Below are 22,919 nucleotides of genomic sequence, written 5' to 3'. Positions count from 1 at the left end.
ACAGGAATGCTTCAAGACATAGACAGTAGGAAGAGTCAGTCTTCTTGTACTTAAGTCGGCATTGTGCCTTTTGTATTTAATTCCGATGCAATTTCTGTGTTTCATCGTCAATAAGATGGTCCAAGGATACAGTGAAACGGAAGTGAAGCATCGGATTCTATAACTAGTGTCACAGGAATGGTTCAAGACATAGACAGTAGGAAGAGTCAGTCTTCTTGTACTTAGGTCGGCATTGTGCCTTTTCTATTTAATTCCGATGCAATTTATGTGTTTCATCGTCAATAAGATGGTCCAAGGATACAGTGAAACGGAAGTGAAGCATCGGAATCTATAACTGGAGTCACAGGAATGGTTCAAAGCATAGTCAGTAAGATGAGCCAGTCTTCTTGTACTTAAGTCGGCGTTGTGTCTTTTCTATTTATTTCCGATGCTATTTCTGTGTTTCATCGTGAATAAGAAGGTCCAAGGGATACAGTGAAACTGAAGTGAAGCATCGGAATCTATAACTAGTGTCACAGGAATGGTTGGAAGCATAGTCAGTAAGAAGAGCCAGTCTTCTTGTACTTAAGTCGGCATTGTGCCTTTTGTATTGAATTCCGATGCAATTTCTGTGTTTCATCGTCAATATGATTGTCCAAGGGATACAGTTATCCTGAAGTTAAGCATCGGAATCTATAACTAGTGTCACAGGAATGGTTCAAAACATAGACAGTAGGAAGAGTCAGTCTTCTTGTACTTAAGTCGGTATTGTGCCTTCTCTATTTAATTCCGATGCAATTTCTGTGTTTCATCGTCAATAAGAAGGTCAGAGGGATACAATAAACCTGAAGTGAGCATCGGAAACTATAAGTAGTGTCACAGGAATGGTACAATACATAGAGAGTTGGAAGATTCAGTCTTCTTGTACTTAAGTCGGGATTTTGCCTTTTGTATTTTATTAGGATGCAAATTCTGTGTTTCACCGTCAATAAGAAGGTCCGAGGGATACAGTAAACCTCAAGTGAAGCATCGGAATAAAAAACTAGTGTCACAGGAATGATTCAAAACATAGAGAGTAGGAAGAGACAGTCTTTTTGTACTTAAGTCGGCATTGTGCCTTTTCTATTTAATTCCGATGCGATTTCTGTGTCCCATCGTCAATAGGAATGTCCAAGGGTTACAGTAAACCTGAAGTGAAGCATCGGAATCAATAACTAGTGTCACAGGAATGGTTCAAAACATAGTCAGTAAGAAGAGTCCGTCTTCTTGTACTTAAGTCGGCATTGTGCGTTTGTATTTAATTCCGATGCAATTTCTGTGTTTCACGCCAATAAGAAGGTCTAAGAGGTACAGTAAACCTGAAGTGAAGCATCAGAATCTATAACTAGTGTCACAGGAATGGTTCAAAACATAGTCAGTAAGAAGAGTCAGTCTTCTTGTACTTCAGTCGGCATTGTGCCTTTTGTATTTAATTCGGATGCAATTTCTGTGTTTCGTCGGGAATAAGAAGGTCCAAGGCATACAGTAAACCTGAAGTGAAGCATCAAAATCTATAACTAATATCACAGGAATAGTTCAAATCATAGACAGTAGGAAGAGTCAGTCTTCTTGTACTTAAGTCGGCATTGGGCCTTTTCTTTTTAATTCCGATGCAATTTCTGGGTTTCATCGTCAATAAGAAGGTCCAAGGGATACAGTGAAACTGAAGTGAAGCATCGGAATCTATAACTAGTGTCACAGGAATGGTTCAAAGCATAGTCAGTAAGAAGAGCCAGTCTTCTTGTACTTAGTCGGCATTGTGCCTTTTCTATTTAATTCCGATGAAATGTCTGTGTTTCATCGTCAATAAGAAGGTCCAAGGGATACAGTGAAACTGAAGTGAAGCATCGGAATCAGTAACTAGTGTCACAGGAATGGTTCAAAGCATAGTCAGTAAGAAGAGCCAGTCTTCTTGAACTTAAATCGGCATTGTGCCTTTTGTATTTAATTCCGATGCAATTTCTGTGTTTCATCGTAAATAAGAAGGTCCAAGGGATACAGTAAACCTGGAGTGAAGCATCTGAATCTGTAACTAGTGTCACAGGAATGGTTCAGAGCATAGACAGTAAGAAGAGTCAGTCTTCTTGTTCTTAAGTCGGCATTGTGCATTTTTTATTTAATTCCGATGCAATTTCTGTGTTTCATCGTCAATAAGAAGGTCCAAGGGATACAGTAAACCTAGAGTGAAGCAGCGGAATCTATATCTAGTGTCACAGGAATGGTTCAAAACATAGACAGTAGGAAGAGTCAGTCTTCTTGTACTTAATTCGGCATTGTGCCTTTTGTATTTAATTCCGACGCAATTTCTGTGTTTCATCGTCAATAAGAACGACAGAGGGATACAGTAAATCTGAAGTGAAGCATCGGAATCTATAACTAGTGACACAGGAATGGTTCAAAACATAGACGGTAAGAAGAGTCAGTCTTCTTGTACTTAAGTCGGCATTGTGCCTTTTGTATTTAATTCCGATGCAATTTCTGTGTTTTATCGACAATAAGAAGGTCGGAGGGATACAGTAAACCTGAAGTGAAGCAACGAAATCTATAAGTAGTGACACAGGAATGGTTCAAAACATAGACAGAAGAAGAGTCAGTCTTCTTGTACTTAAGTCGGCATTGTGCCTTTTGTATTTAATTCCGATGCAATTTCTGTGTTTCATCGTCAATATGAAGGTCCAAGGGATACTGTAAACCTGGAGTGAAGCATCGGAATCTATAACTAGTGTCACAGGAATGGTTCAAAACATAGACAGTAAGATAAGTCAGTCTTCTTGTTCTTAAGTCGGCATTGTGCCTTTTGTTTTTAATTCCGATGCAATTTCTGTGTATCATCGCAAATAAGAAGGTCCACGGGATACAGTAAACCTGAAGTGAAGCATCAGAATCTATAACTAGTGTTACAGGAATGGTTCAAAACATAGTCAGTAAGAAGAGTCAGTCTTCTTGTACTTAAGTCGGCATTGTGCCTTTTCTATTTAATTCCGATGCAATTTCTGTGTTCCATCGTCAATAAGAAGGTCAGAGTGATACAGTAAACCTGAAGTGAAGCATCGGAATCTACAACTAGTGTCACAGGAATGGTTTAAAACGTAGACAGTTGGAAGAGTCAGTCTTCTTGTACTTAAGTCGGCATTGTGCCTTTTGCATTTAATTCCGATGCAATTTCTGTGTTTCATCGTCAATAAGAAGGTCCAAGGGATCCAGTAAACCTGACATGAACCATCGGAATCTATAACTAGTGTCACAGGAATGGTTCAAATCATAGACATTAGGAAAAGTCGGTCTACATGTACTTATGTCTGCTATGTGCCGTTTGTATTTAATTCCGATGCAATTTCGTTGATTCATCGTCAATAAGAAGGTCCAAGGGATACAGTAAGCCTGAAATGAACCATCGGAATCTATAACTAGTGTCACACGAATGGTTCAAATCATAGACATTAGGAAAAGTCAGTCTACATGTACTTATGTCTGCTATGTGCCTTTTGTATTTAATTCCGATGCAATTTCCTTGATTCATCGTCAATAAGTAGGTCAGAGGGATACAGTAAACCTGAAGTGAAGCATCGGAATCTATGACTAGTGTCACAGGAATGGTTCAAAGCATTGTCTGTAAGAAGAGTCAGTCTTCTTGTACTTAAGTCGGCATAGTGCCTTTTGTATTTAATTCCGATGCAATTTGTGTGTTTCATCGTTAATAAGAAGGTCCAAGGGATACAGTAAACCTGAAGTGAAGCATCGGAATCCATAACTAGTGTCACAGGAATGGTTCAAATCATAGACAGTAGGAAGAGTCAGTCTTCTTGTACCTTAGTCGGTATTGTGCCTTTTCTATTTAATTCCGATGCAATTTCTGTGTTTCATCGTCAATACGAAGGTCAGAGGGATACAGTAGACCTGAAGAGAAGCATCGGATTCGATAACTAGTGTCACAGGAATGGTTCAAAGCATAGAGAGTTGCAAGATTCAGTCTTCTTGTACTTAAGTCGGCATTGAGCCATTTGTATTTTATTCCAATGCAATTTCTGTGTTTCATCGTCCATAAGAAGGTCCGAGGGATACAAAAAACCTCAAGTGAAGCATCGGAATAAAAAACTAGAGTCACAGGAATGGTTCAAAACAAAGGGAGTAGGAAGAGTCAGTCTTTTTGTACTTAAGTCGGCATTGTGCTTTTTCTATTTAATTCCGATGCGATTTCTGTGTCTCATCGTCAATAGGACGGTCCTAGGGATACAGTAAACCTGAAGTCAAGCATCGGAATCTATAACAAGTGTCACAGGAATGGTTCAAAACATAGTCTGTAAGAATAGTCCGTCTTATTGTACTAAAGTTGGCATTGTGCTTTTGTATTTGATTCCGATGCAATTTCTTTGTTTCATCGTCAATAAGAAAGTCCAAGTGATACAGTAAACCTGAAGTCAAGCATCAGAATCTATAACTAGTGTTACAGGAATGGTTCAAAACATAGTCAGTAAGAAGAGTCAGTCTTCTTGTACTTAAGTCGGCATTGTGCCATTAGTGTTTAATTCCGATTCAATTTCTGTGTTTCATCGACAATAAGAAGGTCCTAGGGATACAGTAAACCTGAAATGAAGCATCAGAATAAATAACTAGAGTCACAGGAATGGTTCAAATCATAGTCAGTAAGAAGAGTCAGTCTTCTTGTACTTAAGTCGGCATTGTGCCTTTTCTATTTAATTCCGATGCAATTTCTGTGTTTCATCGTCAATAAGAAGGTCAGAGTGATAAAGTAAACCTGAAGTGAAGCATCAGAATCTATAACTAGTGTTACAGGAATGGTTCAAAACGTAGTCAGTAAGAAGAGTCAGTCTTGTTGTACTTAAGTCGGCATTGTGCCTTTTCTATTTAATTCCGATGCAATTTCTGTGTTTCATCGTCAATAAGAAGGTCAGAGTGATACAGTAAACCTGAAGTGAAGCATAGGAATCTTCAACTAGTGTCACAGGAATGGTTTAAAACGTAGACAGTTGGAAGAGGCAGTCTTCTTGTACTTAAGTCGGCATTGTGCCTTTTGCATTTAATTCCGATGCAATTTCTGTGTTTCATCGTGAATAAGAAGGTCCAAGGGATCCAGTACACCTGACATGAACCATCGCAATCTATAACAAGTGTCACAGGAATGGTTCAAGTCATAGACATTAGGAAAAGTCGGTCTACATGTACTTATGTCTGCTATGTGCCGTTTGTATTTAATTCCGATGCAATTTCCTTGATTCATCGTCAAAAAGAAGGTCCAAGGGATACAGTAATCCTGAAATGAACCATCGGAATCTATAACTAGTGTCACAGGAATGGTTCAAATCATAGACATTAGGAAAAGTCAGTCTACATGTACTTATGTCTGCTATGTGCCTTTTGTATTTAATTCCGATGCAATTTCCATGATTGATCGTCAATAAGAAGGGCAGTGGGATACAGTAAACCTGAAGTGAAGCATCGGAATCTATGACTAGTGTCACAGGAATGGTTCAAAACGTAGTCAGTAGGAAGAGTCAGTCTTCTTGTACTTAAGTCGGCATTGTGCCTTTTGTATTTAATTCCGATGCAATTTGTGTGTTTCATCGTCAATAAGAAGGTCCAAGGGATACAGTAAACCTGAAGTGAAGCATCGAACTCTATAACTAGTATCACAGAAATGGTTATTAACATAGACAGTAAGCAGGGTTAGTCTTGTTGTACTTAAGTCGGCATTGTGCCTTTTGTATTTAATTCCGATGCAATTTGTGTGTTTCATTCTCAATAAGAAGGGCAGAAGGATACAGAAAAACCTGAAGTGAAGCATCGGAATCTATAACTAGTGTCACAGGAATGGTTCAAGACATAGACAGTAGGAAGAGTCAGTCTTCTTGTACTTAAGTCGGCATTGTGCCTTTTCTATTTAATTCCGATGCAATTTCTGTGTTTCATCGTCAATAATATGGTCCAAGGATACAGCGAAACGGAAGTGAAGCATCGGAATCTATAACTGGTGTCACAGGAATGGTTCAAAGCATAGTCAGTAAGATGAGCCAGTCTTCTTGTACTTAAGTCGGCATTGTGTCTTTTCTATTTATTTCCGATGCTATTTCTGTGTTTCATCGTGAATAAGAAGGTCCAATGGATACAGTGAAACTGAAGTGAAGCATCGGAATCTATAACTAGTGTCACAGGAATGGTTCGAAGCATAGTCAGTAAGAAGAGCCAGTCTTCTTGTACTTAAGTCGCATTGTGCCTTTTGTATTGGATTCCGATGCAATTTCTGTGTTTCATCGTCTATTAGATGGTCCTAGGGGTACAGTAAACCTGGAGAGAAGCATCGGAATCTGTAACTAGTGTCACAGGAATGGTTCAAAGCATAGTCTGTAAGAAGAGTCAGTCTTCTTGTTCTTAAGTCGGCATTGTGCATTTTTTTGTATTCCGATGCAATTTCTGTGTTTCATCGCAAATAAGAAGGTCTACGGGATACAGTAAACCTGAAGTGAAGCATCAGAATCTATAACTAGAGTTACAGGAATGGTTCAAAGCATAGTCAGTAAGAAGAGCCAGTCTTCTTGTACTTAAGTCGGCATTGTGCCTTTAGTATTTAATTCCGACGCATTTTCTGTGTTTCATCGTCAATAAGTAGGTCCAAGGTATACAGTCAACCTAGAGTGAAGCATCGGAATCTATATCTAGTGTCACAGGAATGGTTCAAAACATAGTCAGTAAGTAGAGTCAGTCTTCTTGTACTTAAGTCGGCATTGTGCCTTTTGTATTTAATTCCGATGCAATTTCTGTGTTTCATCGTCAATATGAAGGTCCAAGGGATACAGTTATCCTGAAGTTAAGCATCGGAATCTACAACTAGTGTCACAGGAATGGTTCAAAACATAGTCAGTAAGAAGAGTCAGTCTTCTTGTACGTAAGTCGGCATTGTGCCTTTTGTATTTAATTTCGATGCTATTTCTGTGTTTCATCGAGAATAAGAAGGTCCAAGGGATACAGTGAAACTGAAGTGAAGCATCGGAATCTATGAATAGTGTCACAGGAATGGTTCGAAGCTTAGTCAGTAAGAAGAGCCAGTCTTCTTGTACTTAAGTCGGCATTGTGCCTTTTGTATTGAATTCCGATGCAATTTCTGTGTTTCATCGTCAATAAAAAGGTCCAAGGGATACAGTAAACCTGGAGTGAAGCATCGGAATCTGTAACTAGTGTCACAGGAATGGTTCAAAGCATTGTCTGTAAGAAGAGTCAGTCTTCTTGTACTTAAGTCGGCATTGTGCCTTTTGTATTTAGTTCCGATGCAATTTCTGTGTTTCATCGTCAATAAGAGGGTCCAAGGGATACAGTAAACCGGAAGTGAAGCAATGGAATCCATAACTAGTGTCACAGGAATGGTTCAAAACATAGACAGTAGGAAGAGACAGTCTTCTTGTACCTAAGCCGCATTGTGCCTTTTCTAATTAATTCCGATGCACTTTTGGTGTTTCATCGTCAATAAGAAGGTTCAAGGGATACAGTAAACCATGTGTGAAGCATCGGAATCTATAACTAGTGTCACAGGAAAGGTTCAAAACATAGACAGTAAGAAGAGTCAATCCTCTTGCACTTAACTCGGCATTGGGCCTTTTGTTTTTAATTCCGATGCAATTTCTGTGTTTCATCGTCAATAAGAAGGTCAGAGGGATACACTAAACCTGAAGTGAAGCATCGGAATCTATAACTAATGTCACAGGAATGGTTCAAAGCATAGTCAGTAAGAAGAGTCAGTCTTCTTGTACTTAAGTCGGCATTGTGCCTTTTGTATTTAATTTCGATGCAATTTCTGTGGTTTATCGTCAATAAGAAGGTCCAAGAGATACAGTAAACCGGAAGTGGAGCATCGGAATCTATAACTAGTGTCACAGGAATGGTTCAAAAGATAGACAGTAAGAAGAGTCAGTCTTCTTGTACTTAAGTCAGCATTGTGCCCTTTTCAATTTAATTCCGTTGCATTTACTGTGTTTCATCGTCAATAAGAAGGTCAGAGGGATACAGTAAACCTGAAGTGAAGCATCGGAATCTCTAAATAGTGTCACAGGAATGGTTCAACACATAGTCAGTAAGAAGAATCAGTCTTCTTGTAGTTACGTCGTCATTGTGCCTTTTGTATTTAATTCCGATGGAATTTCTGTGTTTCATCGTCAATAAGAAGGTCAGAAGGATACAGTAAACCTGAAGTGAAGCATCAGAATCTATAACTAGTCTCACAGGAATGGTTCAAAGCATAGTCAGTAAGAAGAGTCAGTCTTCTTGTACTTAAGTCGGCATTGGGCCTTTTGTATTTAATTTCAATGCAATTACTGTGTTTCATCGTCAATAAGAAGGTCCAAGAGATACAGCAAACCTGAAGTGGAGCATCGGAATCTATAACTAGTGCCACAGGAATGGTTCAAAAGATAGACAGTAAGAAGAGTCAGTCTTCTTGTACTTAAGTCAGCATTGTGGGCTTTTCAATTTAATTCCGATGCATTTACTGTGTTTCATCGTCAATAAGAAGGTCAGAGGGATACAGTAAACCTGAAGTGAAGCATCGGAATCTCTAAATATTGTCAAAGGAATGGTTCAACACATAGTCAGTATGAAGAGTCAGTCTCCTTGTACTTAAGTCGGAGTTGTGCCTTTTGTATTTAATTACGATGCAATTTCTGTGTTTCATCATCAATAAGACGGTCCAATGAAAACAGTAAACCTGAAGTGAATCATCGGAATCTATAACTAGTGTCACAGGGATGGTTCAAATCATAGACAGTAGGAAGAGTCAGTCTTCTTATACATAAGTCGGCATTGTGCCTTTTTTATTTTGTTCCGATGCAACTTCTATGTTTCATCGTCAATAAGAAGGTCCTAGGGATATAGTAAACCTGAAGTGAAGCATCGGAATCTACAACATGTGTCACAGGAAGGGTTCAAACCGTAGTTAGTAAGATGAGTCAGTCTTCTTGTACTTAAGTAGGCATTGTACCTTTTGTATTTAATTCCGATGCAATTTCTGTGTTTCACCGTCAATAAGAAGGTCCAAGGGATACAGTAAACCTGAAGTGTTACATCGGAATCTATAAATAGTGTCACAGGAATGGATCAAGATATAGTCAGTAAGAAGAGTCAGTCTTCTTGTACTTAACTGGCATTGTGCCTTTTCTATCTAATTCCGATGCAATTTCTGTGTTTCATCGTCAAAAAAAAGGTCAGAGGGATACAGTAAACCTGAAGTGAAGCATCGGAATCTATAACTAGTGTCACAGGAATAGATCAAAACATAGACAGTAGGAAGAGTCAGTCCTCTTGTACTTAAGTTGGCATTGTGCCTTTTGTATTTAATTCCGATGCAATTTCTGTGTTTCATCGTCAATACGAAGGTCCAAGGGATACAGTAAACCAGAAGTGAAGAATCGGAATCTATAACTAGTGTCACAGGAATGGTACAAAACATAGTCAGTAAGAAGAGTCTGTCTTCTTGTACTTAAGTCGGCATTGTGCCTTTTATATTTAATTCCGATGCAATATCTGTGTTTCATCGTTAATAAGAAGGTCAGAGGCATACAGTAAACCTGATGTGAAGCATCGGAATCTACAACTAGTGTCACAGGAATGGTTCAAATCATAGTCTGTAAGAAGAGTCAGTCTTCTTGTACTTAAGTAGGCATTGTGCCTTTTGTATTTAATTCAGATGCTATTTCTGTGTTTCATCGCCAATAAGAAGGTCCAAGGGATACAGTAAACCTGAAGTGAAGCATCGGAATCTATATCTATTGTCACAGGAACGGATCAAGATATAGTCAGTAAGAAGAGTCAGTCTTCTTGTACTTAAGTCGACATTGTGCCTAATGTATTTAATTCCGATGCAATTTCTGTGTTTCATCGTCAATACGAAGGTCCAAGGGATTCAGTAAACCAGAAGTGAAGCATCGAAATCTATAACTAGTGTCATAGGAATGGTTAAAACATAGTCAGTAAGACGAGTCACACTTCTTGTACTTCAGTCAGCATTGTGCCTTTTGTGTTTAATTCCGATGCAATTTCTGTGTTTCATCGTCAATAAGAGGGCCCAAGGGATACAGTAAAACTGAAGTGAAGCATCGGATTCTATAACTAGTGTCACAGGAATGGATCAAGAAATAGTCAGTAAGAAAAGTCAGTATTCATGTACTTAATTCGGCATTGTGCCTTTTGTACTTAATTCCGATCTAATTTCTGTGTTTCATCGTCAATAAGAAGGTCCAAGGGATACAGTTAACCTTGTGTGAAGCATTGGAATCTATAACTAGTATCACAGGAATGGTTCAAAACATAGACAGTAAGAAGAGTCAGTCCTCTTCCACTTAAGTCGGCATTGTGCCTTTTGTATTTAATTCCGATGCAATTTCTATGTTTCATCGTCAATAAGAAGGTCAGAGGGATACAGTAAACCTGAAGTGAAGCATCGGAATCTATAACTAGTGTCACAGGAATGGTACAAAAGCATAGGCAGTAAGAAGATTCAGTCTTATTGTCCCTAAGTCGGCATTGTGCCTTTTGTATTTAATTCCGATGCCATTTCTGTGTTTCATCGTCAATAAGAAGGTCCAAGGGATACAGTAAACCTGAAGAGAAGCATCGGATTCGATAACTAGTGTCACAGGAATGGTTCAAAGCATAGAGAGTTGAAAGATTCAGTCTTCTTGTACTTAAGTCGGCATTGTGCCATTTGGATTTTATTCGGATGCAATTTCTGTGTTTCATCGCCCATAAGAAGGTCCGAGGGATACAGTAAACCTCAAGTGAAGCATCGTAATAAAAAACTAGAGTCACAGGAATGGTTCAAAACATAGAGAGTAGGAAGAGTCAGTCTTTTTGTACTTAAGTCGGCATTGTGCTTTTTCTATTTAATTCCGATGCGATTTCTGTGTCTCATCGTCAATAGGAAGGTCCTAGGGATACAGTAAACCTGAAGTGAAGCATCGGAATCTATAACTAGTGTCACAGTAATGGTTCAAAACATAGTCTGTAAGAATAGTCCGTCTTCTTGTACTTCAGTCGGCATTGTGCTTTTGTATTTGATTCCGATGCAATTTCTTTGTTTCATTGTCAATAAAAAGGTCCAAGGGATACAGTAAACCTGGAGTGAAGCATAGGAATCTATATCTAGTGTCACAGGAATGGTTCAAAACAAAGACAGTAAGATGAGTCGGTCTTCTTGTACTTAAGTCGGCATTGTGCCTTTTGTATTTAGTTCCGATGCAATTTCTGTGTTTCATCGTCAATAAGAGGGTCCAAGGGATACAGTAAACCGGAAGTGAAGCAATGGAATCCATAACTAGTGTCACAGGAATGGTTCAAAACATAGACAGTAGGAAGAGACAGTCTTCTTGTACCTAAGCCGCATTGTGCCTTTTCTAATTAATTCCGATGCACTTTTGGTGTTTCATCGTCAATAAGAAGGTTCAAGGGATACAGTAAACCATGTGTGAAGCATCGGAATCTATAACTAGTGTCACAGGAAAGGTTCAAAACATAGACAGTAAGAAGAGTCAATCCTCTTGCACTTAACTCGGCATTGGGCCTTTTGTTTTTAATTCCGATGCAATTTCTGTGTTTCATCGTCAATAAGAAGGTCAGAGGGATACACTAAACCTGAAGTGAAGCATCGGAATCTATAACTAATGTCACAGGAATGGTTCAAAGCATAGTCAGTAAGAAGAGTCAGTCTTCTTGTACTTAAGTCGGCATTGTGCCTTTTGTATTTAATTTCGATGCAATTTCTGTGGTTTATCGTCAATAAGAAGGTCCAAGAGATACAGTAAACCGGAAGTGGAGCATCGGAATCTATAACTAGTGTCACAGGAATGGTTCAAAAGATAGACAGTAAGAAGAGTCAGTCTTCTTGTACTTAAGTCAGCATTGTGCCCTTTTCAATTTAATTCCGTTGCATTTACTGTGTTTCATCGTCAATAAGAAGGTCAGAGGGATACAGTAAACCTGAAGTGAAGCATCGGAATCTCTAAATAGTGTCACAGGAATGGTTCAACACATAGTCAGTAAGAAGAATCAGTCTTCTTGTAGTTACGTCGTCATTGTGCCTTTTGTATTTAATTCCGATGGAATTTCTGTGTTTCATCGTTATTAAGAAGGTCAGAGGGATACAGTAAACCTGAAGTGAAGCATCGGAATATATAACTAGTGTCACGGGAATGGTTCAAAACAATCAGTAAGAAGAGTCAGTCTTCTTGTACTTATGTCGGCATTGTGCATTTTGTATTTAATTCCGATGCAATTTCTGTGTTTCATCGTCAATAAGGAGGTCCAAGGGAGAGGGTGAACCTGAGGTGAAGCATCGGAATCTATAACTAGTGTCACAGGAATGGTTCAAAACATAGACAGTAAGAAGAGTCAGTCTTCTTGTACTTATGTTGGCATTGTGCCTTTTCTATTTAATTCCGAAGCAATTTCTGTGTTTCTTCGCCAATAAGAAGGTCCAAAGGATACAGTAACCCTGAAGTGAAGCATCGGAATCCATAACTAATGTCACAGGAATGGTTCAAAACATAGACAGTAGGAATAGTCAGTCTTCTTATACTTAAGTCGGCATTGTGCCTTTTGTATTTAGTTCCGATGCAATTTCTGTGTTTCATCGTCAATAAGAAGGTCCTAGGGATACAGTAAACCTGAAGTGAAGCATCGGAATCCACAACTAGTGTCACAGGAATGGTTCAAAATATATTCAGTAACAAGAGTCAGTCTTCTTGTACTTAAGTAGGCATTGTGCCTTTTGCATTTAATAACGACGGAATTTCTGTGTTTCATCGTCAATAAGAAGGTCCAAGGGATACAGTAAACGTGAAGTGAAGCATCGGAGTCCATAACTAGTGTCATAGGAATGGTTCAAAACATAGACAGTAAGAAGAGTCTGTCTTCTTGTACATAAGTCGTCATTGTGCCTTTTGTATTTAATTCTGATGCAATTTCTGTGTTTCATCGTCAATAAGAAGGTCAGAGGGATACAGTAAACCTGAAGTGAAGCATCGGAATCTATAACTAGTGTCACAGGAATGGTTCAAAACAGTCAGTAAGAAGAGTCAGTCTTCTTGTACTTAAGTCGGCATTGTGCCTTTTGTATTAAATTCCGATGCAATTTCTGTGTTTCATCGTCAATAAGAAGGTCCAAGGGACACAGTAAACCTGAAGTGAAGCCATTGGAATCTGTCACTAGCGTCACAGGAATGGTTCAAGACATAGGCACTAATAAGAGTCAGTCTTCTTGTACTTAAGTCGGCATTGTGCCTTTTCTACTTAATTCCGATGCAATATCTGTGTTTCGTCGCCAATACGAAGGTCCAAAGGATACAGTAAACCTGTAGTGAAGCATCGGAATCCATAACTAATCTCACTGGAATGGTTCAAAAACATAGACAGTAGGAAGAGTCAGTCTTCTTATACTTAAGTCTGAATTGTGCCTTTTATATTTAGTTCCGATGCAATTTCTGTGTTTCAACGTCAATAAGAAGGTCCTAGGGATACAGTAAACCTGAAGTGAAGCATCGGAATCTATAACTAGTGTCACAGGAATGGATCGTGGTATAGTCAGTAAGAAGAGTCAGTCTTCTTGTACTTAAGTTGGCATTGTGCCTTTTCTATTTTATTCAGATGCAATTTCTGTGTTTCATCGTCAATACGAAGGGCTAAGGGATACAGTACACCTGAAAAGAAGCATCGGAATCCATAACTAGTGGCACAGGAATGGTTCAAAACATAGACAGTAGGAAGAGTCAGTCTTCTTGTACTTAAGTTGGCATTGTGCCTTTTGTATTTAATTCCGGTGCACTATCTGTGTTTCATCGTCATTAAGAAGGTCCAAGGGATACTGTAATCCTGAAATGAAGCATCGGAATCTATAACTAGTGTCACAGGAATGGTTCAATACATAGACAGTAGGAAGATTCAGTCTACATGTACTTAAGTCGGTATTGTTCCTTTTGTATCTATTTCCGATGCAATTTCTCTGTTTCATCGTCAACAAGAAGGTCAGAGGGATACAGTAAACCTGAAGTGAAGCATCGGAATCTATAACTAGTGTCACAGGAATGGTTCAAAACATAGTCAGTAAGAAGAGTCAGTCTTCTTGTACTTAAGACAGCATTGTGCCTATTGTATTTAATTCCGATGCAATATCTGTGTTTCATCGTTAATAAGAACGTCAGAGGGATACAGTAAACCTGAAGTGAAGCATCGGGATCTACAACTAGTGTCACAGGAATGGTTCAAATCATAGTCAGTAAGAAGAGTCAGTCTTCTTGTACTTAAGTCGGCATTGTGCCTTTTGTATTCAATTTCGATGCAATTTCAGTGTTTCATCGTCAATAAGAAGGTCCAAGGTATACAGTAAATCTGAAGTAAAGCATCAGAATCTATAACTAGTGTCACAGGAATGGATCAATATATAGACAGTAAGAAGAGTCAGTGTTCTTGAACTTAAGTCGGCATTGTGCCTTTTGTATTTAATTCCGATGAAATTTCTGTGTTTCATCGTCAATAGGAAGCTCCAAGGGATACAGTAAACCTGAAGTGAAGCGTCGGAATACATAAGTAGTGTCACAGGAATGGTTCAAAACATAGACAGTAAGAAGAGACAGTCTTCTTGTACCTAGGTCGGCATTGTGCCTATTCTATTTAATTCCGATGCAATATCGGTGTTTCATCGTCAATAAGAAGGTCCAAGGGATACAGTAAACCTTGTGTGAAGCATCGGAATCTATAACTAGTGTCACAGGAATGGTTCAAAACATAGACAGTAAGAAGAGTCAGTCTTCTTGCACTTAAGTCGGCATTGTGCCTTTTGTATTTAATTCAGATGCAATTTCTGTGTTTCATCGTCAATGAGAAGGTCAGAGTGATACAGTACACCTGAAGTGAAGCATCGGAATCTATAACTAGTGTCACAGGAATATTTCAAAACATAGGCAGTAAGAAGATCCATTCTTCTTGTCCTTAAGTCGGCATTGTGCCTTTTGTATTTAATTCCGATGCAATTTCTGTGTTTCATCGTCAGTAATAAGGTCCAAGGGATACAGTATACCAGGAGTGAAGCATAGGAATCTATAACTAGTGTAACAGGAATGGTTCAAAACATAGACAGTATGACGAGTCAGCCTTCTTGTACTTAAGTCAGCATTGTGCCTTTTGTATTTAATTCCGATGCAATTTCTGTGTTTCATCGTCAATAAGAAGTTCCAAGGGATAGAGTAAACCTGAAGTGAAGCATCGGAATCTGTAACTAGTGTCACAGGAATGGATCAAGTTATAGACAGTAAGAGGAGTCAGTCTTCTCGTACTTAGGTCGGCATTGTGCCTTTTGTATTTAATTCCGATGCAATTTCAGTGTATCATCGTCAATACGAAGGCCCAAGGGATACAGTAAACCGGAAGTGAAGCATCGGAATATATAGCTAGTGTCACAGCAATGGTTCGAAACATAGACAGTAAGAAGAGTCTGTCTTCTTGTACTTAAGTCGGCATTGTGCATTTTCTATTTACTTCGGATGCAATTTCTGTGTTTCGTCGCCAATAAGAAGGTCCAAAGGATACAGTAACCCTGAAGTGAAGCATCGGAATCTATAACTAATGTCACAGGAATGGTTCAAACATAGACAGCAGTAAAGAGTCAGTCCTCTTATACTTAAGTCGGCATTGTGCCTTTTGTATTTAATTCCGATGCAATTTCTGTGTTTCATCGTCAATACGAAGGTCGAAGGGATACAGTAAAAGTGAAGTGAAGCATCGGAATCCATAACTAGTGTCACAGGAATGGTTCAAACATAGACAGTAAGAAGAGACAGTCTTCTTGTACCTAAGTCGGCATTGTGCCTTTTCTAATTAATTCCGATACAATTTCGGTGTTTCATCATCAATAAGAACTTCCAAGGGATACAGTAAACCTTGTGTGAAGCATCGGAATCGATAACTAGTGTCACAGGAATGGTACAAAACATAGACAGTAAGAAGAGTCAGCCTTCTTGTACTTAAGTCGGCATTATGCCTTTTGTATTTAATTCCGATGCAATTACTGTGTTTCATCGTCAATAAGAATGTCCAAGGGATACAGTAAACCTAAAGTGAAGCATCGGAATCCATAACTAGTGTCACAGGAATGGATCAACATATAGTCAGTAAGAGGAGTCAGTCTTCCTGTACTTAGGTCGGCATTGTGTCTTTTGTATTTAATACCGATGCAATTTCAGTGTTTCATCGTCAATACGAAAGTCCAAGGGATACAGTAAACGTGAAGTGAAGTATCGGAAACCATAACTAGTGTCACAGGAATGGTTCAAAACATAGTCAGTAAGAAGAGTCAGTCTTCTTGTACTTAAGTCGGCATTGTGCATTTTGTATTTTATTCCGATGCAATTTCTGTGTTTCATCGTCAATACGAAGGGCCAAGGAATACAGTAAACCAGAAGTGAAGCATCGGAATGTATAACTAGTGTCACAGGAATGGTTCAAAACATAGTCGGTAAGATGAGTCAGTCTTCTTGTATTTAAGTCGGCATTGTACCTTATGTATTTAATTCTGATGCAATATCTGTGTTTCATCGTTAATAAGAAGGTCAGAGGGATACAGTAAACCTGAAGTGAAGCATCGGAATCTATAACTAGTGTCACAGGAATGGTTCAAAACAATCAGTAAGTAGAGTCAGTCTTCTTGTACTTAAGTCGGCATTGTGCCTTTTGTATTTAATTCCGATGCAATTTCTGTGTTTCATCGTCAATAAGGTCAGAGGGATACAGTGAACCTGAAGTGAGGGATCAGAATCTATAACTAGTGTCACAGGAATGCTTCAAAACAGTCAGTAAGAAGAGTCAGTCTTCTTGTACTTATGTCGGCATTGTGCCTTTTGTATTTAATTCCGATGCAATTTCTGTGTTACATCGTGAATAAAAAGGTCCAAGGGATAGAGTGAACCTGAGGTGAAGCATCGGAATCTATAACTAGTGTCACAGGAATGGTTCAAAACATAGACAGTGAGAAGAGTCAGTCTTCTTGCACTTAGGTCGGCATTGTGCCTTTTGTATTTAATTCCGATGCAATTTCTGTGTATCATCGTCAATACGAAGGCCCAAGGGATACAGTAAACCAGAAGTGAAGCATCGGAATATATAACTAGTGTCACAGCAATGGTTCGAAACATAGACAGTAAGAAGAGTCCGTCTTCTTATACTTAAGTCGGCATTGTGCATTTTGTATTTATTTCCGATGCAATTTCTGTGTTTCATCGTCCATAAGAACGTCAGATGGATACAGTAAACCTGAGGTGAGGCATCGGAATCTATAACTAGTGTCACAGGAATGGCTCAAAACATATCCAGTATGAAGAGTCAGTCTTCTTCTACTTAAGTTGGCATTGTACCTTTTGTATTTAATTCCGATGCACTATCTGTGTTTCATTGTCATTATGAAGGTCCAAGGGATGCAGTAATCGTGAAATGAAGCATCGGAATCTGTAACTAGTGTCACAGGAATGGTTCAAATCATAGACAGTAGGAAGATTCAGTCTACATGTACTTAAGCCGGTATTGTGCCTTTTTTATTTATTTCCGATGCAATTTCTGTGTTTCATCGTCAATAAGAAGGTCAGAGGGATACACTAAGCCTGAAGTGAAGCATCGGAATCTATAACTAGTGTGACAGGAATGGTTCAAAACATATCCAGTGAGAAGAGTCAGTCTTGTTGTACTTAAGTCGGCATTGTGCCTTTTGTGTTTTGTTCCGATGCAATTTCTGTGTTTCGTCGCCAATAGGAAGGTCGAAAAGATACAGTAAACCTGAAGTGAAGCATCGGAAACAATAACTAGTGTCACAGGATTCGTTCAAACATAGTCAGTAGGAAGAGTCAGTCTTCTTGTACTTGAGTCAGCATTGTGCCTTTTGTATTTAATTCCGATACAATTTAAGTGTTTCGTCGTCAATACGAAGGTCCAAGGGATACAGTTAACCAGAAGTGAAGCATCGGAATCTATAACTCGTGTCACAGGAATGGATGAAAACATAGTCAGTAAGAAGAGTCATTCTGCTTGTACTTAAGTCGGCATTGTGCCTTTTGTATTTAATTCCGATGCAATATCTGTGTTTCATCGTTAATAAGAAGGTCAGAGGTATACAATAAACCTGAATTGAAGCATCGGAATCAACAACTAGTGTCACAGGAATGGTTCAAATCATAGTCAGTACGAAGAGTCAGTCTTCTTGTACTTAAGTCGGCATTGTGCCTTTTATATTTAATTCCGATGCAATTTCTGTGTTTCATCGTCTATAAGAAGGTCCAAGGGATACAGTAAACACGAAGTGAGGCATCGGAATCTATAACTAGTGTCACAGGAATGGATCAAGATAGAGTCAGTAAGAAGAGTCAGTCATCATGTACTTAAGTCGACATTGTGCCTTTTGTATTTAATTCCGATGCCATTTCTGTGTTTCATCGTCAATTAGAAGGTCCAAGGGATACAGTAAACCAGAAGTGAAGCATCGGAATCCGAAACTAGTGTCACAGGAATGGTTCAAAACATAGTCAGTAAGAAGAGTAAGTCTTCTTAAGTAGGCATTGTGCCCTTTGTATTTAATTCCGATGCAATTTCTGTGTTTCATCGTCAATACGAAGGTCAGAGGGATACAGTAAGTCTGAAGTGAAGCATCGGAATCTATAACTAGTGTCACAGGAATGGTTCAAAACATAGGCAGTAAGAAGATTCAGTCTTCTTGTCCTTAAGTCAGCATTGTGCCTTTTGTATTTAATTGCGATGTAATTTCGGTGTTTTATCGTCAATAAGAAGGTCCAAGGGATACAGTAAACCTGGAGTGAAGCATCGGACTCTATAACTAGTGTCACAGGAACGGTTCAAAACATACACCATAAGAAGAGTCAGTCTACTTGTACTTAATTCGGCATTGTTTCTTTTGTATTTAATTCCGATGCTATTTCTGTGTTTCATCGTCAATAAGAAGGACCAAGGGATACAGTAAACCTGAAGTGAAGCATCGGAATCTATAACTAGTGTCACAGGAATGGATCAAGATATAGTCAGTAAGAAGAGTCAGTCTTGTTGTACTTATGTCGGCATTGTGCCTTTTGTATCTAATTCCGATGCAATTTCTGTGTTTCATCGTCAGTAAGAAGGTCCATGCGATACAGTTAACCTGAAGTGAAGCATCGGAATCCATAACTAGTGTCACAGGAATGGTTCAAAACATAGTCAGTAAGAAGAGTCCGTCTTTTTGTACGTAAGTCGGCATTGTGCCTTTTGTATTCAATTCCGATGAAATTTCTGTGTTTCATCATCACTACGACGGTCCAAGGGATACAGTAAACCTGAAGTGAAGCCTCGGAATCTACAACTAGTGTCACAGGAATGGTTCAAAACATACTCAGTAAGAAGAGCCAGTGATCTTGTACTTAAGTAGGCATTGAGCCTTTTGTATTTAATTCCGATGCAATTTCTGTGTTTCATCGTCAATAAGAAGGTCCAAGGGATACAGTAAACCCGAAGTGAAGCATCGGAATCTATAACTAGTGTCACAGGAATGGATCAAGATAGAGTCAGTAAGAAGAGTCAGTCTTCTTGTACTTAAGTCAGCATTGTGCCTTTTCTATTTAATTCCGATGCAATTTCTGTGTTTCATCGTCAATACGAAGGTCCAAGGGATTCAGATTACCGGAAGTGAAGCATCGTAATCTATAACTAGTGTCACAGGAGTGGTTCAAAACATAGTCAGTAAGAAGAGTCAGTCTTCTTGTACTTAAGTCAGCATTGTGCCTTTTGTATTTAATTCCGATGCAATATCTGTGTTTCATCGTTAATAAGAACGTCAGAGGGATACGGTAAACCTGAAGTGAAGCATTGGGATCTACAACTAGTGTCACAGGAATTGTTCAAATCATAGTCAGAAAGAAGAGTCAGTCTTCTTGTACTTAAGACGGCATTGTGCCTTTTGTATTTCATTCCGATGCAATTTCTGTGTTTCATCGTCAATAAGAAGGTCCAAGGGATACAGTAAACCCGAAGTGAAGCATCGGAATCTATAACTAGTGTCACAGGAATGGATCAAGATAGAGTCAGTAAGAAGAGTCAGTCATCTTGTACTTAAGTCGACATTGTGCCTTTTGTATTTAATTCCGAAGCAATTTCTGTGTTTCATCGTCAATAAAAAGGTCAGAGGAATACAGTGAACCTGAGGTGAAGCATCGGAATCTATAACTAGTGTCACAGGAATGGTTCAAATCATAGACAGTAGGAAGAGTCAGTCTTCTTGTACTTAAGTCGGCATTGTGCCTTTTCTATTTAATTCCGATGCAATTTCAGTGTTTCGTCGCCAATAGGAAGGTCCAAAGGATACAGTAAACCTGAAGTGAAGCATCGGAATCTATAACTAATGTCACAGGATTCGTTCAAACATAGACAGTAGGAAGAGTCAGTCTTCTTGTACTTAAGTCGGTATTGTGCCTTTTGTATTTTGTTCCGATGCAATTTCTGTCTTTCGTCGCCAATAGGAAGGTCGAAAGGATACAGTAAATTTGAAGTGAAGCATCGGAAACACTAACTAATGTCACAGGATTCGTTCAAACATAGTCAGTAGGAAGAGTCAGTCTTCTTGTACTTGAGTCAGCATTGTGCCTTTTGTATTTAATTCCGATGCAATTTTTGTGTTTCGTCGTCAATACGAAGGTCCAAGGGATACAGTAAACCAGAAGTGAAGGATCGGAATCTATAACTAGTGTCACAGGAATGGATCAAAACATAGTCAGTAAGAAGAGTCAGTCTGCTTGTACTTATGTCGGCATTGTGCCTTTTGAATTTAATTCCGATGCAATATCTGTGTTTCATCGTTAATAAGAAGGTCAGAGGGATACAATAAACCTGAAGTGAAGCATCGGAATCTACAACTAGTGTCACAGGAATGGTTCAAATCATAGTCAGTAAGAAGAGTCAGTCTTCTTGTACTTAAGTCGGCATTGTGCCTTTTGTATTTAATTCCGATGCAATTTTTGTGTTTCATCGTCAATAGGAAGCTCCAAGGGATACAGTAAACCTGAAGTGAAGCGTCGGAATCCATAACTAGTGTCACAGGAATGGTTCAAAACATAGACAGTAAGAAGAGACAGTCTTCTTGTACCTAGGTCGGCATTGTGCCTATTCTATTTAATTCCGATGCAATTTCGGTGTTTCATCGTCAATAAGAAGGTCCAAGGGATACAGTAAACCTTGTCTGAAGCATCGGAATCTATAACTAGTGTCACAGGAATGGTTCCAAACATAGACAGTAAGAAGAGTCAGTCTTCTTGCACATAAGTCGGCATTGTGCCTTTTGTATTTAATTCAGATGCAATTTCTGTGTTTCATCGTCAATGAGAAGGTCAGAGGGATACAGTACACCTGAAGTGAAGCATCGGAATCTATAACTAGTGTCACAGGAATATTTCAAAACATAGGCAGTAAGAAGATCCATTCTTCATGTCCTTAAGTCGGCATTGTGATTTTTGTATTTAATTCCGATGCAATTTCTGTGTTTCATCGTCAATTATAAGGTCCAAGGGATACAGTATACCAGGAAAGAAGCATCGGAATCTATAACTAGTGTAACAGGAATGGTTCAAAACATAGACAGTATGACGAGTCAGCCTTCTTGTACTTAAGTCGGCATTGTGCCTTTTGTATTTAATTCCGATGCAATTTCTGTGTTTCATCGTCAATACGACGGCCCAAGGGATACAGTAAACCGGAAGTGAAGCATCGGAATATATAACTAGTGTCACAGCAATGGTTCGAAGCATAGACAGTAAGAAGAGTCTGTCTTCTTGTACTTAAGTCGGCATTGTGCCTTTTCTATTTACTTCGGATGCAATTTCTGTGTTTCGTCGCCAATAAGAAGGTCCAAAGGATACAGTAACCCCGAAGTGAAGCATCGGAATCTATAACTAATGTCACAGGAATGGTTCAAACATAGACAGCAGTAAAGAGTCAGTCTTCTTATACTTAAGTCGGCATTGTGCCTTTTGTATTTAATTCCGATGCAATTTCTGTGTTTTATCGTCAATACGAAGGTCCAAGGGATACAGTAAAAGTGAAGTGAAGCATCGGAATCCATAACTAGTGTCACAGGAATGGTTCAAACATAGACAGTAAGAAGAGACAGTCTTCTTGTACCTAAGTCGGCATTGTGCCTTTTCTAATTAATTCCGATACAATTTCGGTGTTTCATCATCAATAGGAACTTCCAAGGGATACAGTAAACCTTGTGTGAAGCATCGGAATCGATAACTAGTGTCACAGGAATGGTACAAAACATAGACAGTAAGAAGAGTCAGCCTTCTTGTACTTAAGTCGGCATTATGCCTTTTGTATTTAATTCCGATGCAATTTCTGTGTTTCATCGTCAATAAGAATGTCCAAGGGATACAGTAAACCTAAAGTGAAGCATCGGAATCCATAACTAGTGTCACAGGAATGGATCAACATATAGTCAGTAAGAGGAGTCAGTCTTCCTGTACTTAGGTCCGCATTGTGTCTTTTGTATTTAATACCGATGCAATTTCAGTGTTTCATCGTCAATACGAAGGTCCAAGGGATACAGTAAACGTGAAGTGAAGTATCGGAAACCATAATTAGTGTCACAGGAATGGTTCAAAACAGAGTCAGTAAGAAGAGTCAGTCTTCTTGTACTTAAGTCGGCATTGTGCCTTTTGTATTTTATTCCGATGCAATTTCTGTGTTTCATCGTCAATACGAAGGTCCAAGGGATACAGTAAACCAGAAGTGAAGCATCGGAATGTATAACTAGTGTCACAGGAATGGTTCAAAACATAGTCAGTAAGATGAGTCAGCCTTCTTGTATTTAAGTCGGCATTGTACCTTTTGTA

The sequence above is a fragment of the Schistocerca serialis genome, chromosome 9, assembly GCF_023864345.2.
Source record: "Schistocerca serialis cubense isolate TAMUIC-IGC-003099 chromosome 9, iqSchSeri2.2, whole genome shotgun sequence".
Taxonomy (NCBI): domain Eukaryota; kingdom Metazoa; phylum Arthropoda; class Insecta; order Orthoptera; family Acrididae; genus Schistocerca; species Schistocerca serialis.
Note: the sequence above shows the minus strand (reverse complement) of the source record.